This window comes from Sturnira hondurensis, unplaced genomic scaffold, assembly GCF_014824575.4.
Source record: "Sturnira hondurensis isolate 20B ecotype Veracruz unplaced genomic scaffold, ASM1482457v3 Scaffold0022215, whole genome shotgun sequence".
In the NCBI taxonomy this organism is placed as follows: Eukaryota; Metazoa; Chordata; class Mammalia; order Chiroptera; family Phyllostomidae; genus Sturnira; species Sturnira hondurensis.
Genome location: NW_028094846.1, coordinates 11,258,230 through 11,269,703, shown reverse-complemented (window position 1 = coordinate 11,269,703; position 11,474 = coordinate 11,258,230).

Sequence of the window (11,474 nt, the reverse complement as noted above, 5' to 3'; positions counted from 1 at the left end):
GCTCACCTGTACAGAACACAAATGCACTCCCCACCCCTTCCCCACCCTCCTCAGGTAGGATTTCTGACTCTCTAGCTTGCCCTATACCGCTCAGAGGAATAGTGGGAAGAGAGGCTCCCTTCTGAGCTTTGCTATCACAGTGTCCCAGCCGGTCCCAGGTGCTGGGACCTCACCCCTTAAAGAGGTCTCTGTGGAATCCCGGGTTTCCAGCACCCCCATTGACAGGTGGCCTCTGGGAGAGGGGGGCAAACTCCACGGAGTCGGTGGTTCCTTCCATTTCCATAGGACCAGGATGAAAAGCTGTGCTCACTGCCCATCTTAGTCTAGGACATTCACAAGACCCCCACCCCCACCCCCCCTTCCAAGACCATTTCAGAAAAGGTCTTGGGAGATGTCCTTCATGACTTGTGATATAGAGCTGCTTTTAGGAAAGATACAGCTGGCACATCTTCCTAAATCGTACAAAGAAGTTTCTCAGAAGCTGAGCGACCAGGAAGGGCAGCACCAGGACACCCTTGTGCAACGGGGCGCCATCCTGCTGCTTAGTGTACCCTCTGCCCTCGCCTCCTGTGGCATCACACATCCCCGATCTCTTAGAATGACAGACAGCTTGGTGAAGGGAGGTGAATTCCCATAGCACGGACAGCTCTCACGGTGCCTAACACTCTCCCTGCCTCTCTCTGTCCCTCCTTCCATGCAGGTCATGTAATCACGATGGGGGAGAATGGGGACTTAGGCCATCACTCTTTTTTCCAGCTTGCTTCCTGGGAGCGTGCTTCCTTAGAAAGGTCCTTCTCGGGAGGGCCACCTCGCCTATTCAGCAGCTTCCTTCTTGAACTCTGACCTTTCGGGATTGAACATGAGGCTAAGAAGATCACTGTGAACATTTGGTTGTAGAGAACCTTCCTAAAATGCTTTTCTGGAACCCTGGGGCTGCTCTTGGAAGTATGTCAGGACACTCTTGGAGGATGAGTGACACACCTGGAACCTACCCTAGCTGCCCAGGAAAAAACTGACTTTGGCACAGGGCCGCAGTGCCAAGGAGATGAATCTGCAGTAGAGAGACCAGCCAGTGGAAGAGGACCCTGCAAGAGGCTAGTCTCTGGATGAACTGAGTCACCGAGTCCATGGCAAAGGAGCTTTTGGGATAATTCAGAGACGATGGGTTGGGAGGCGTGGCAGATCTCCCAAACTTCCCACCTGACTCAATGGAACTGCATCCGGAGCACAGGCGGCTGAGAACTGGGCTGAAGTACTCCCCTCTCGTGGGGTGAGGGGCGCTTTCAGACCTGCAGGGTAGGGAGGAGGATTCCAGTGTTTGCGTTCCTGTCTAGAACTTTGCAAATCTCTTCCTTCCTTGGCTACAGCTAGACAAGGTCCGGAAAGCTCTCGAGTCCCACTGGTATGGGGTCTACTTCCCCGACTCGTGAGTGAGGACGTGCGTGTCTGCACGAACCACCAAGGAGAAAGAGGGCACTTGCCTCCTAGCTCTCACCCTGAAGAATTCCTGCACATGTGGAATTTCATGGTTAGGAACTCCTGACTACTCCTAGTTAGTTCAGGTAGTATTCCCCTGGCCCCACTGGTGAGGAAAAAAATCATCCTTAGCTAGCTAAAGCTGCCAGAATTAATGTCATGATCAAATTCTCGAACAGGGTATTTTAAACATTGTTTACATATGAAATATGCATCTGCTGCCAACTCTGCTGTCGGACAGGGGGGTGCAAAGAAACTGGAACAGCATGGAGTTATGGAAATTTGAACTGTTCTGAGAGGGGCCTTTTTACCACTTCCATGGTGCCCAGGAGAGGAGTCTGAACAGGAGTGTCGTGCAATGGCCTCACCGGGGCCCTAAAGTTCTTGCCACCTCTCGGTGGAATGAAGACCACAGATGGTGGTTTTGGGGTGCCTGGCGACTGCCTCCCACGATAGGGAGGCATGAAGGACTGAGGTTGGGTATCCTGAATTTTGCCGCTGAGCGAGGGTACGTGGGTGTGTGTAGAGGAACAAGATAGCTATATTTACAGTACTCCCATGGAGTGTGTGCATGCACGTGTGTGCGTGTGAGACAACTGTGAGCATTAGACTAGTAATCACAGAGATGACCTGCCCGGGGGGTGGAGCCGTTCTCACACCTTTCTGTCCCGCTTCCCACAAAAGGCACAGAGCTCTGAGCTCTCACGCCCACTTTCAGGCACTTTGGTCATGCCAACCCAGACTTTGGTCTGTGCTGAAACAAAGAGAAATGTTTACAACATCTAGAGCAATATCCAAGCATACCTCATCCCCGACCTTCCGCCTCCCCTGGTCCTGCCTGCTGTCCCATTTCCTCTTCCACAGCCCTCATCGCCAACCTGGGTGGGCAACCTCGGGGGCTGCTTCTTCCATGCAACGTCTTCCTTTGCTGCTCCGGCCGGCTCGTGCTTCAGACTGCCTTCTGGGCCTAAGGCTCGCCCTGTGCCTGGGACCTTTGAGGACCGGAGGCAAGTCAGGGCTGTGGGCTGGGTAAATCTAGGACTTGAGGACTGTTCTCCATTTTGGGTGGCCTTTCAGCCCCTCCTTGAGTTAAACTGTGTGGAATTTCCTGTTGCCCTTGGCAAACCAAACAGAACGTGATTAGTGACAGCCATTCATAGCCCCGGCACCACTGAAGTGAGGCAGGGCCCTCTGAGCAGTATTTATTATTAAATTTGAGCATTGAGGAATACCCCACCCCACTCCGAACACTCTGTTGCTAGTGCTGATTCCCAGGTCCCACGCCCAGCGATGCTGATCCAACAGACCTGAGGTGGGACCCAGAAGTCTGTATTTTTAATAAGCTCCCAGGTGCAGAGTAGGCCAGACTTTGAAAACAGATGGTCCAGGACAGTGGTTCTCATCCTTGGCTGCTTCTTGTAATTACCTGTGGGAGTTTAAAAAACCCAAATGTCCAACCTGGTCTTACCCCAGAACAGCTTGGCCTTGGGACCCAAGGCATTTGTCACTGTTGAAGCTTCACCAGTAATTCCAAAGTACAGGTGAGGGTAGGAAGGGTGGACCTGAGGAGTGAGGAGGAGTGCAGCTGAGTGGACAGCCCCGGTGTGCGGGCCTGAAGGCCGGAGCACACCCAGACGCAGATGAGCACGGTGACCTGGAACGTGCCTGCCCGGAGTCTGATTGGTGAGGTGGCAGCTTCTGTCCCCTTTCAGTCTTGCTTGCCCCTTTGGGAGACAAGTATCATGTTTCTCCTCCAGCTACATGCGTTGCCGGGCGGCAGCTATGCCAAACGTGGGGCTAAGGAGGATGTAGTTAAAAGAGGTTTGGTCACGCCTCCGGGTTTTGTTAATAACACTTCCTCCCAGCTGGCCCCCTGGACTGTTTCCCCTGTTTGTTTGTTTTGGTGTGTTCTTCTATTTGGCCATTTCGTGTTAGACTGTGCCTCTGTCCCCAAGGCCATGCAACATGGTAGTTGGAACTCAGGTAGTGGGGGAAGAAGGCGTGGGGTAGTAGAACAGCGGTAGCACAATGACTTCCAGATTCCTCAGAGGAGGGTGTCGCATCCGGGGAATATCCAGCTCTTCTAGGCTTTCCTTTCCAAGGCCACGATTTCCAGGAATCAGGGTTCCGATTCCTGCTCTGAGCCCTCACCATCACCCCTTAGGTCTCATGTGGGATGGGCGGCTGGAAGGATGATTTTACTCTCTGGTGCTCTTCCCAGAACTTGCTGCTCCGAACCAAACGAAGCTGTGTGGTGGTGACCTGCCCAGGTGGCAGGTCCGGCCTCTGGGCACCTTTCCTCAGCAGGGCAGGGCTGGGGTGTCTGGGTCCTCAGGCTCTGGGCTGTGAGGGAAAGGCGTGAACCCTTTGTGCTGAGACCTTGGCGAGGGTGGGGCTGGGAAGAAAAGAAGGAGGGGGTGGGGAAGACAAGCGGCCACTGTGGTGTCCCTTCCAGAAGGGACAGGTGACAAGAGGCACATTTGGAAGCAGAATGGCCCCCCATCCACAAGCTCAGCCCAGAGCTCTCCTGACCCTCTCTGGGCCCATGGCCAAGCAAGGCGGAGGAATTGACTTTCCATCTGAGGCTGTCCTCGCATCGGCCCATGTCAGTCCTCTTTAAGCCTCTGTCCCTCTGGATTGGAAGCAAGAGAGGTGGCACCGAGAGCCCCTGTCACTAGGCGTGAGACTGTGGAGGAAGAACCTGAAAGCAGAGATGTTTTCCTGGCCCCGTGGCCTCTCAGGACGCCAGCTTGATTCTGCGGACCGGATGGGAGACTGCAGGATAGGGCCACTGGCCTTCCCAGGTCTCGGGGCCGGGTCCTCTGAATAAACTGTCCTCTTCTGGATTCTTACGCCCTTTGCCCCTCTGCCCCCTGCCCTCTGCCAGGTGCAGAAAAGGTGGCTGGTCTCCGCGTGCTCTCCGACCACGGTAGCATTAGCTGAGTCACGCGGCGTGCACGACACATTTGTAGCAGCTCATCTGCCACACAAACCGCTTGGCCGATGGAGTCCTCATTGAGTTGTTTTATTACCGTGCAAAGTGGAATAATGTCATTCACCTTGACTGTAACCAAGGCTGTGAGACATAATAAACAGAACCTAAACACGCTGCCCTTCGCTCTCTGCCCACATTTCTGGCCTGCTGACTCTTTGTGCAGAAATGCTTCACGTAACAAACAACACATGGGCTCCTCAGGGGAGCACAGGGCCTTGCCCAGCGGAGGCTGGCACGGGGCCAGCCACCAGGAGAGCGATGGTGGAGTGGGTGGAGCTGGGCTCGGGGTGTTTGGGGATGAGTGTGGGGGTGGAGAGTGACTTTGGGTCAGGAGAACGCCTTTGAAACTGTAAAAGCCACACAGACATGAGGTGCTATTTGTATCGGTACCACCTACTGCTTGAAAATGCAGGGAGAGAAAGGGGGTGGTCGGTGTCTTTGTGCAGCCGGGGCAACTTGCAATGGAGCGGCTGGTCTTGTTTATGACTGCACTCTCTTTACACAGCCGGTGTGTCCTTGAAAAGCGTGCATTCGTCATCGAGTCCTTGGGTGTCTATGGTGATTGGGCTCTGTGGTGGGGACCCAGGGAGAAAGGGGGTCTGCCTGCGAAAGCTCATCTTTCAGGCGCAGTGATGATGAGATACATAAAATCTTAACAATCCACGGAATTAAAATGCACCGGAGTAAGTCTGTCTTTAAAGGAAGGCTGGCATTTCTTTTAAGGTGGACTGCTTTGGGGTAAATGACAAGGCCTTGTGGAATGCAAATGATCACCCCTACATTCTAGTTTTGTGGATCGGGCAAGGCATGGGGCAACCCGGGTCGTGGCAGACAGGTGGCCTGCTCACAGGGGAGAGGTCTAATTGGACCCTCTCGTTCCAGCTTTGCTTTCTACTCCTTCTTACCTCAGTTGCTCCAGTGGGTTTCTGACTCCTTCAGGACCAAGCAGAGCAGGGAAGGAGGAGAGGAGGGGGAGCAAAGGGGGACATCCTGCAAGTACATGCCTTCTGGGACCAGCCTTGGGCTCTCTGGGCTCGGAAAAAGAGCTTGTCTCATTGAAGACCCTGTCTCAGGGGGACCCCTTCCTCCCTCCAGCTCTCCCAACAAGGCCGGGAGCTTTCCCGCCCTGGCTGGGGCCTTGCTCCTTCCTGGACTGTGCCTCTGCTTCTCTCTCTAGCAGTCCATTCACGCTCCAGAATGCCCCCTAGGATGGCTCCTTGGATGACCCCACACCAGTTCTTTGTCTCAAGAGGCCCGAGGTTGGCCCATTGGAAGCATCCGGGCCTTCCTTGCCCCTGGAAGTAGAGGGCAGCAGCTGCTCCACCTTCACTCTGCAGTCAGAGCCCCACACCAGGCACTGCTGATGCTGCTGATTCTCCAGGCTGGAATCAGACACCATTCTGTTGGGTCCCCAAGCATCAGGGGGCACTTGTCAGGCTCTCCAAGGGGCCCACCGCATCCCTTCCCTTCCAGGGGGTAGGACACTAACAACTCCTTAACAAAGCTGTACCTTCCTCCCCTCCCCTCCGTTTCTCCTGGGGGGAGACAGGTTTCAAGTGCCCTCTCACGGGTTCCCCACTGTCCCTGCAGTATCTGCTTGGTCTGGGGCCCCCTGGCATCTGAGATCAATCTCCTGGGCCTTGACAGAGAAACCTCTTACCAATGGAAAACAGCATTATGCGGGCATCTCATTAACCCAGTAAATGTGGGGAAAAGCAAGCAAAGTTCCTTCTGGCCTTATTATGGCATCAACCCAGTGAAAGCCAAGGCCAAGGGGAGGCAAAAGAGAGGTCGCTGAGATAACTCCCTCTGGTAGGGCTATGTCACGGGTGCTGCCCCTGCCCCCCACCCCGCACCCACTCATGGCTGCGAGTGCCATCACGGGGATGGAAAGTCCCAGGCCTGAGGGCACCATCTTTGGCCAGGGTTCTAGCATCACTCTTCTTTACAATCTGGGCTCTGACGTTAGACTGAGCCTGAATCCCAGCTCCGACTCTGACAAGTTGTGAGATCCTAGGAAAGGTATCTCCCTGCACCTCCGTTTTCTCGTTTGTAAAACTAAAATAACAACAGGACTCGGCGCTTGGGGCTGTCGTGAACATTGAGTGAGTTAACATGGGAGCCACCTAGCATGGTGCCCAGGACACAGTGGGCAGCGGTGTGTGGTAACTGGGTATCTGCGGTCACACCCGGAGCCCCCCGGACTCCAGCCAGCGTCTCCCTGCAGCGCTTCTTGGCTCAAACGATGTCTCCCCCTTTCCTGCTGAACCATAAACTCCCTGAGGGCAGAGACTCTGTCTGCCTCATTCCCTGCTCTAGTCCCTACATGTTTATCGGAAGAATCCTGTGCCTGCGAATGTTTTGTGAGCACCTCTTCCAGATGAGGCACTCGGGTTGAATGGAGGTGCAGGCAAGAATGCACCAGCTTGGGCCCTCAGAGAACTTCCTTGCCTTTTACAGGAACTTAACCCTTCACCACCCTTCACACGGCCTGGGAGATGAATCTCAGATCGCCAAGGACTTACCAAATCAGTGGTAAGGAAAGGAAGCGGCTGCCTATCAGAAGTGGCAACACTATAGGGAATGCTGAGGAGCTGAGCCCTTTGCAGAGCAGTTTAGATACTTCATCGAGGCGACTCCACCTGCACCTCCGTGAGGAAGTGTATTGGTTTGCTGAGGCTTCCGTGATAAAATACTGCAGACTGGGTGGGCACACACAACAGAAATGTATTTTCTCATAATTCTGGAGGCCGGAAGTCCCAGATTCAGGTAGAGTCAGGGTTAGTGTCTTTGGAGGCCTCTCTCCTTGGCTGGTAGGCGGCCACCTCCATCTGCGGCCGCCCGTGGCCTTTCCTCTGTGACCACGCCCCTCCTGTCTTTTTTCTTCCTATGAGGACACAAGTCAGGTTGGATAGGGCCCAGCCTGCCTGCCTCCTTTTAACCCCATCACCTCTCTACAGGCCTGTCTCTAAGTACAGTCACATCCTGAGGTCCTAGGGGTTAGGGTTTCCACATAGGAATTTCGGGGGAGGAGGGCACAGTTTAACCCATGTCAGCAGGTAGATATTGTCAGCTGTTATTACCCCGTTTACAGGGGAGGAAACTGAAGCACACATAGCTTAAGTAACCAGCCAAGGTCATGCAACCTGCTGATGACCGAAGAGTGCACCCAGCTACACCGAAGACTAGAAGGGAACTCGGGGTGCGGTGGGGAGAATGCAGATGGGGTGGGAAGCACCTGGGAGCAGGGGAGGGGAGGGAGTGCTGGTGCTAAACCGCTCACAGGATGGGAAGGTTCCGGTGTATGTATGTATACCAATGCAGGGGAGGTGGGGGTGAGGGTAGGGGTGGAAATGGGAGTCAGTTCCTGGCCTTTTGCTCACTCAGAAATCTGGGCTCTTGGAGAAGCTGAAGGCCTGGTGAAAAATGATGGTGGCTGAAGTTCGCTGGAAATTGGGTTAGCCAATTATCTGCCCACGCTGTTCCCGGGCCTCACGGTCAGGCGAGGTTGGAGGGCTTGTTTGGTTTCTGCCCTGCCCTGTTCTTTGTACTCTGTCTCTATTAGGACCATCAGTGCAATCAGTCCTCTGCTCTCTCTCTCCCAGCACAGTGCGGAGGGTCATTTTTTCCAGGGAGGCTGAGTCACCTCCCCCACCATCAACCCAGGACAAGTGTTGGCTCCATCACCTATTGCCACCACTGGGTGGGCAAGTGTGTCTACGTGGTGCCGGCTCCAGGCAGCGCTTCCCAAGGTGGGAGAAACAGCCCCATCTCCCCAGGCACTACGGCCAGCCTTGCAGGCACCAACAGGGGTGGGGGCTCTCCTCCAGCCACACAGTGGAAAAGAACGATGGATTTGGACCCGCCAGCCTGAGACTGAATCCTGACACTGTTGCTAATCCTGGGGGGGGACTGAGCCTCTCCGAGCCTGTGTTTCCTTATTAGCAGGAGGAGGACAATCAAACCCCCGTTTCCGGGCAGGGATGCTGGCGTGTGCAAAGCACCTGGGACAGGACCTGGAATGTGTAGGGGCTTGAAAAAGGAAGCATTAGAGATGGGGGTCCTGGTTTGCAGACACCCCGGGGCTCCGTCTCTGAACCTTTTCTGGGGGTCGGAGCCAGTTCTGGAACTGTTGGCAGTAGGAAATCTAGCAGGCTAGGTGACTGTAAACTGTGCTTACAGAAAACCAGGCCCCCTGTCAGCTAGAAACAGAACTGGGTGCCTTTCCCTCAGGAGGGTGCTCTGGCCTGGCCGGGGTAGTGGGACCCCTCCTCGGTGCCTGCTGAGCTGCATTGAACGGGGATCACTCACTTGTCACTCAGGCTTTTTTCCTTGAGGCCTTCAAAATGCACACAAACTAACTCTTTGATTTCGAGTTTGAATTGGCAATTAAAAAAAATTGCAGAGTCTTTCGAAACCAAATCCACTCACCGGGCACCTTCAGTGCACCCTTTTGTAACTGATCCCGAGGTCAGAATTACACTTTTGACTCGTAGCCTTTGGAGAAACCCTTGAAACAGAACTGATGTGGAGGTTGTCGTCCAAGGTGCAGACTGAGTGGTTCTGGAACAGATTGAAATAGAGTCCCCGCCCCTTGCTGCAGAACAGCTGTATGTAGGCTTCCTGGGATATTCCAGACAATTATTTTAATCATATATTTAAAACATGAAATCATCAGGGTTTTCCAGTAACGCTTTATCAGATCTGTTATAACCAATAAGCAAGACTGATTTCCATCAGCAACTCCGCGTGGACCCAGAATGGCAGCGTGCCAGGGCCACGGCAAGGAAGGGATGAGTGGGGAGCTGGGAAGGGGGCTTCTAGGACCTTATGTGTCCTCATCACGTTCAAACCACCAGGAGCCCTGGAGACAGCAGCCTGCTGGGTCAGGGTAAACTTCCCTGCCTCACAGGGACACGGGGGCCTGACTCCGGGGGACATGAGTCCACACTGGGGCAATGAGAGGGGAGGGCAAACAGGTTTCCTTTCCTGAGAGGGGTCAGGCAATTGCTGAAGCAAAGGGACTCCTGGAAGAGAGGGGATAGTGCCTGCCAGCAGCTCAAGGATCTGTGGGACCCCTGCCCCTGCCCCTCCCCCTGGCCCATGGCCCTTTGCTGGCAGCTCTGCAGAGGGACTTGTCTCAGCAGTGGGGGGTGAGTTGGGAGGGGACATGCTTGGGCACAGGGCCAGCATCTGGGCCTGCTCTGCAGCCTTGGAGACAGTCTCGCCTGTTGAGGAAGCAGCTGTCTGCCACCTGCTCACCAGCCTGGGATAAGCCCTCTTTTGAGCAGAAGCAGAGGGAGCCTGGCCTCTTAGAATAAAAGGTTCTTCAGTGCAGCCTACCCAGACCATTCGCTTCTGGAAGCGAGCCCTGAGCAGGGTGGGGTGGCTCAGAGGCCTCTCGGATTCCCACCCCACCCTGCCTAAAGTCCCTCGCACAGGGCCCCCTCAGCAGCTGGCAGCTGGCCATCTTTTTTGTCTCAGGAGCACCTGCCCCTGCTCCCACTTCCCTGTCCCAAAGAAAGTGTCTGTCCCAGAGCCAATGTCTGTCCCAGAGCCAGACAGAGTGGCAGCAGGCTGGGCAGAGGCTGGCCGTGCCAGGCTGCTGCTGAGAGACTGGGGCTTCGGCCTACCGCCCTTGCCCTTGCACTAGGATGTGGGCAGCCTAGCGTGCAAGCCTCACCTAGAACAGAATCAACGGCCTTGGGGTGGCTGTGCTTATGTGTGTGGAATTTGTGGGGACAGAGGAACAGGGAGGTGTACCCTCTAAAGCTGGGAGAGAAACACCCTGTGTACACATCCACCCAGTGAGGACAGAGAGGAGAGAAACAGCTGAGGGTTGAGGCAGGGGCACACCCTAAAATCTGCGCAGGGAAAGCACTCGGGCACTCAGTTCCGGCTGTAGGGAGTGCCGCGGTGCACTAAGCACTTACGGAGTGTGTACTTTCCCCGGCACTTTCTCCTTTCCCCCTCACCGCAGGCCTGTGAAGCGGCATCGCTCCCACTTCACAGAGTCTCTGGGGCGGGGGTGGGGGTGGTGGCAGGTGCGTCCGTTTCCCCGAGTGAACGAGTGAACTGGCAGGTTGGGATCGCAGCCTCCAGCACCCGCCCTTCGTGTGTCTTCCCCGACCCCCACCCCTTCCCCCCAGGATCTGCACTTTGCCTTCCTAAAGAAAAAGGCCTCTGTAGACCGCCTCTTTTATGAGAAAGCGAAGCTGCTTATTTAACTTTTCCCGTTGTTCATTTTCTCTTTTTACCCAGACTCTAAGCCCTCAAAGGCAAGCACCAGGCCTGATACTTCTTGGCAGGCAGCTCTGCCGCCCAGGGCACCAACGTGCTGCCAAAAAGCACCGGAGTGATCCAGGATGGTCCCAGGGGACACTGAGGCCACCCTGCCTGTGCAAGGCAGCATCCCTGACCCTCTGTTTACAGGGCCGTTGTATTAGTTTTCCCAGTTGGGACACATGCTCTTTCCTCCAATGTCCCTTAAAACCTTCAGCAAATTCCACTAGAAGGAGAAGGCCTGGGTAGGGCAGGGCTGGGGCCTTGGGGGTGAGTGAGGCCTCTGTCCCGAGGAACAAAGTCTGCACCCAGGGGCCCTCTGGGAGGGGTTCTGTAGGCCCTGCCGTTCCTTAAATGTACATAAATCTGTGAATCCTGCAAGCTGGAGGCCAGTGAACAGCTGGTCTGCCCAGGGCATATTTGCTTGGTAATTCTAATTTTTATTTGAATGCCCATCTGCCCGTCACTGACATCACAGCACAGCTGCTCAGCTTGTTTTCCCTTCCTGGTGCCTGCGCTTGTGGCTGGCCTTGCACTGGGGATGATTAAATGGCTCTGTGGGTGGCCTCACCCAGTGGAGTGTGGGCCTGNCTGCCCAGGGCATATTTGCTTGGTAATTCTAATTTTTATTTGAATGCCCATCTGCCCGTCACTGACATCACAGCACAGCTGCTCAGCTTGTTTTCCCTTCCTGGTGCCTGCGCTTGTGGCTGGCCTTGCA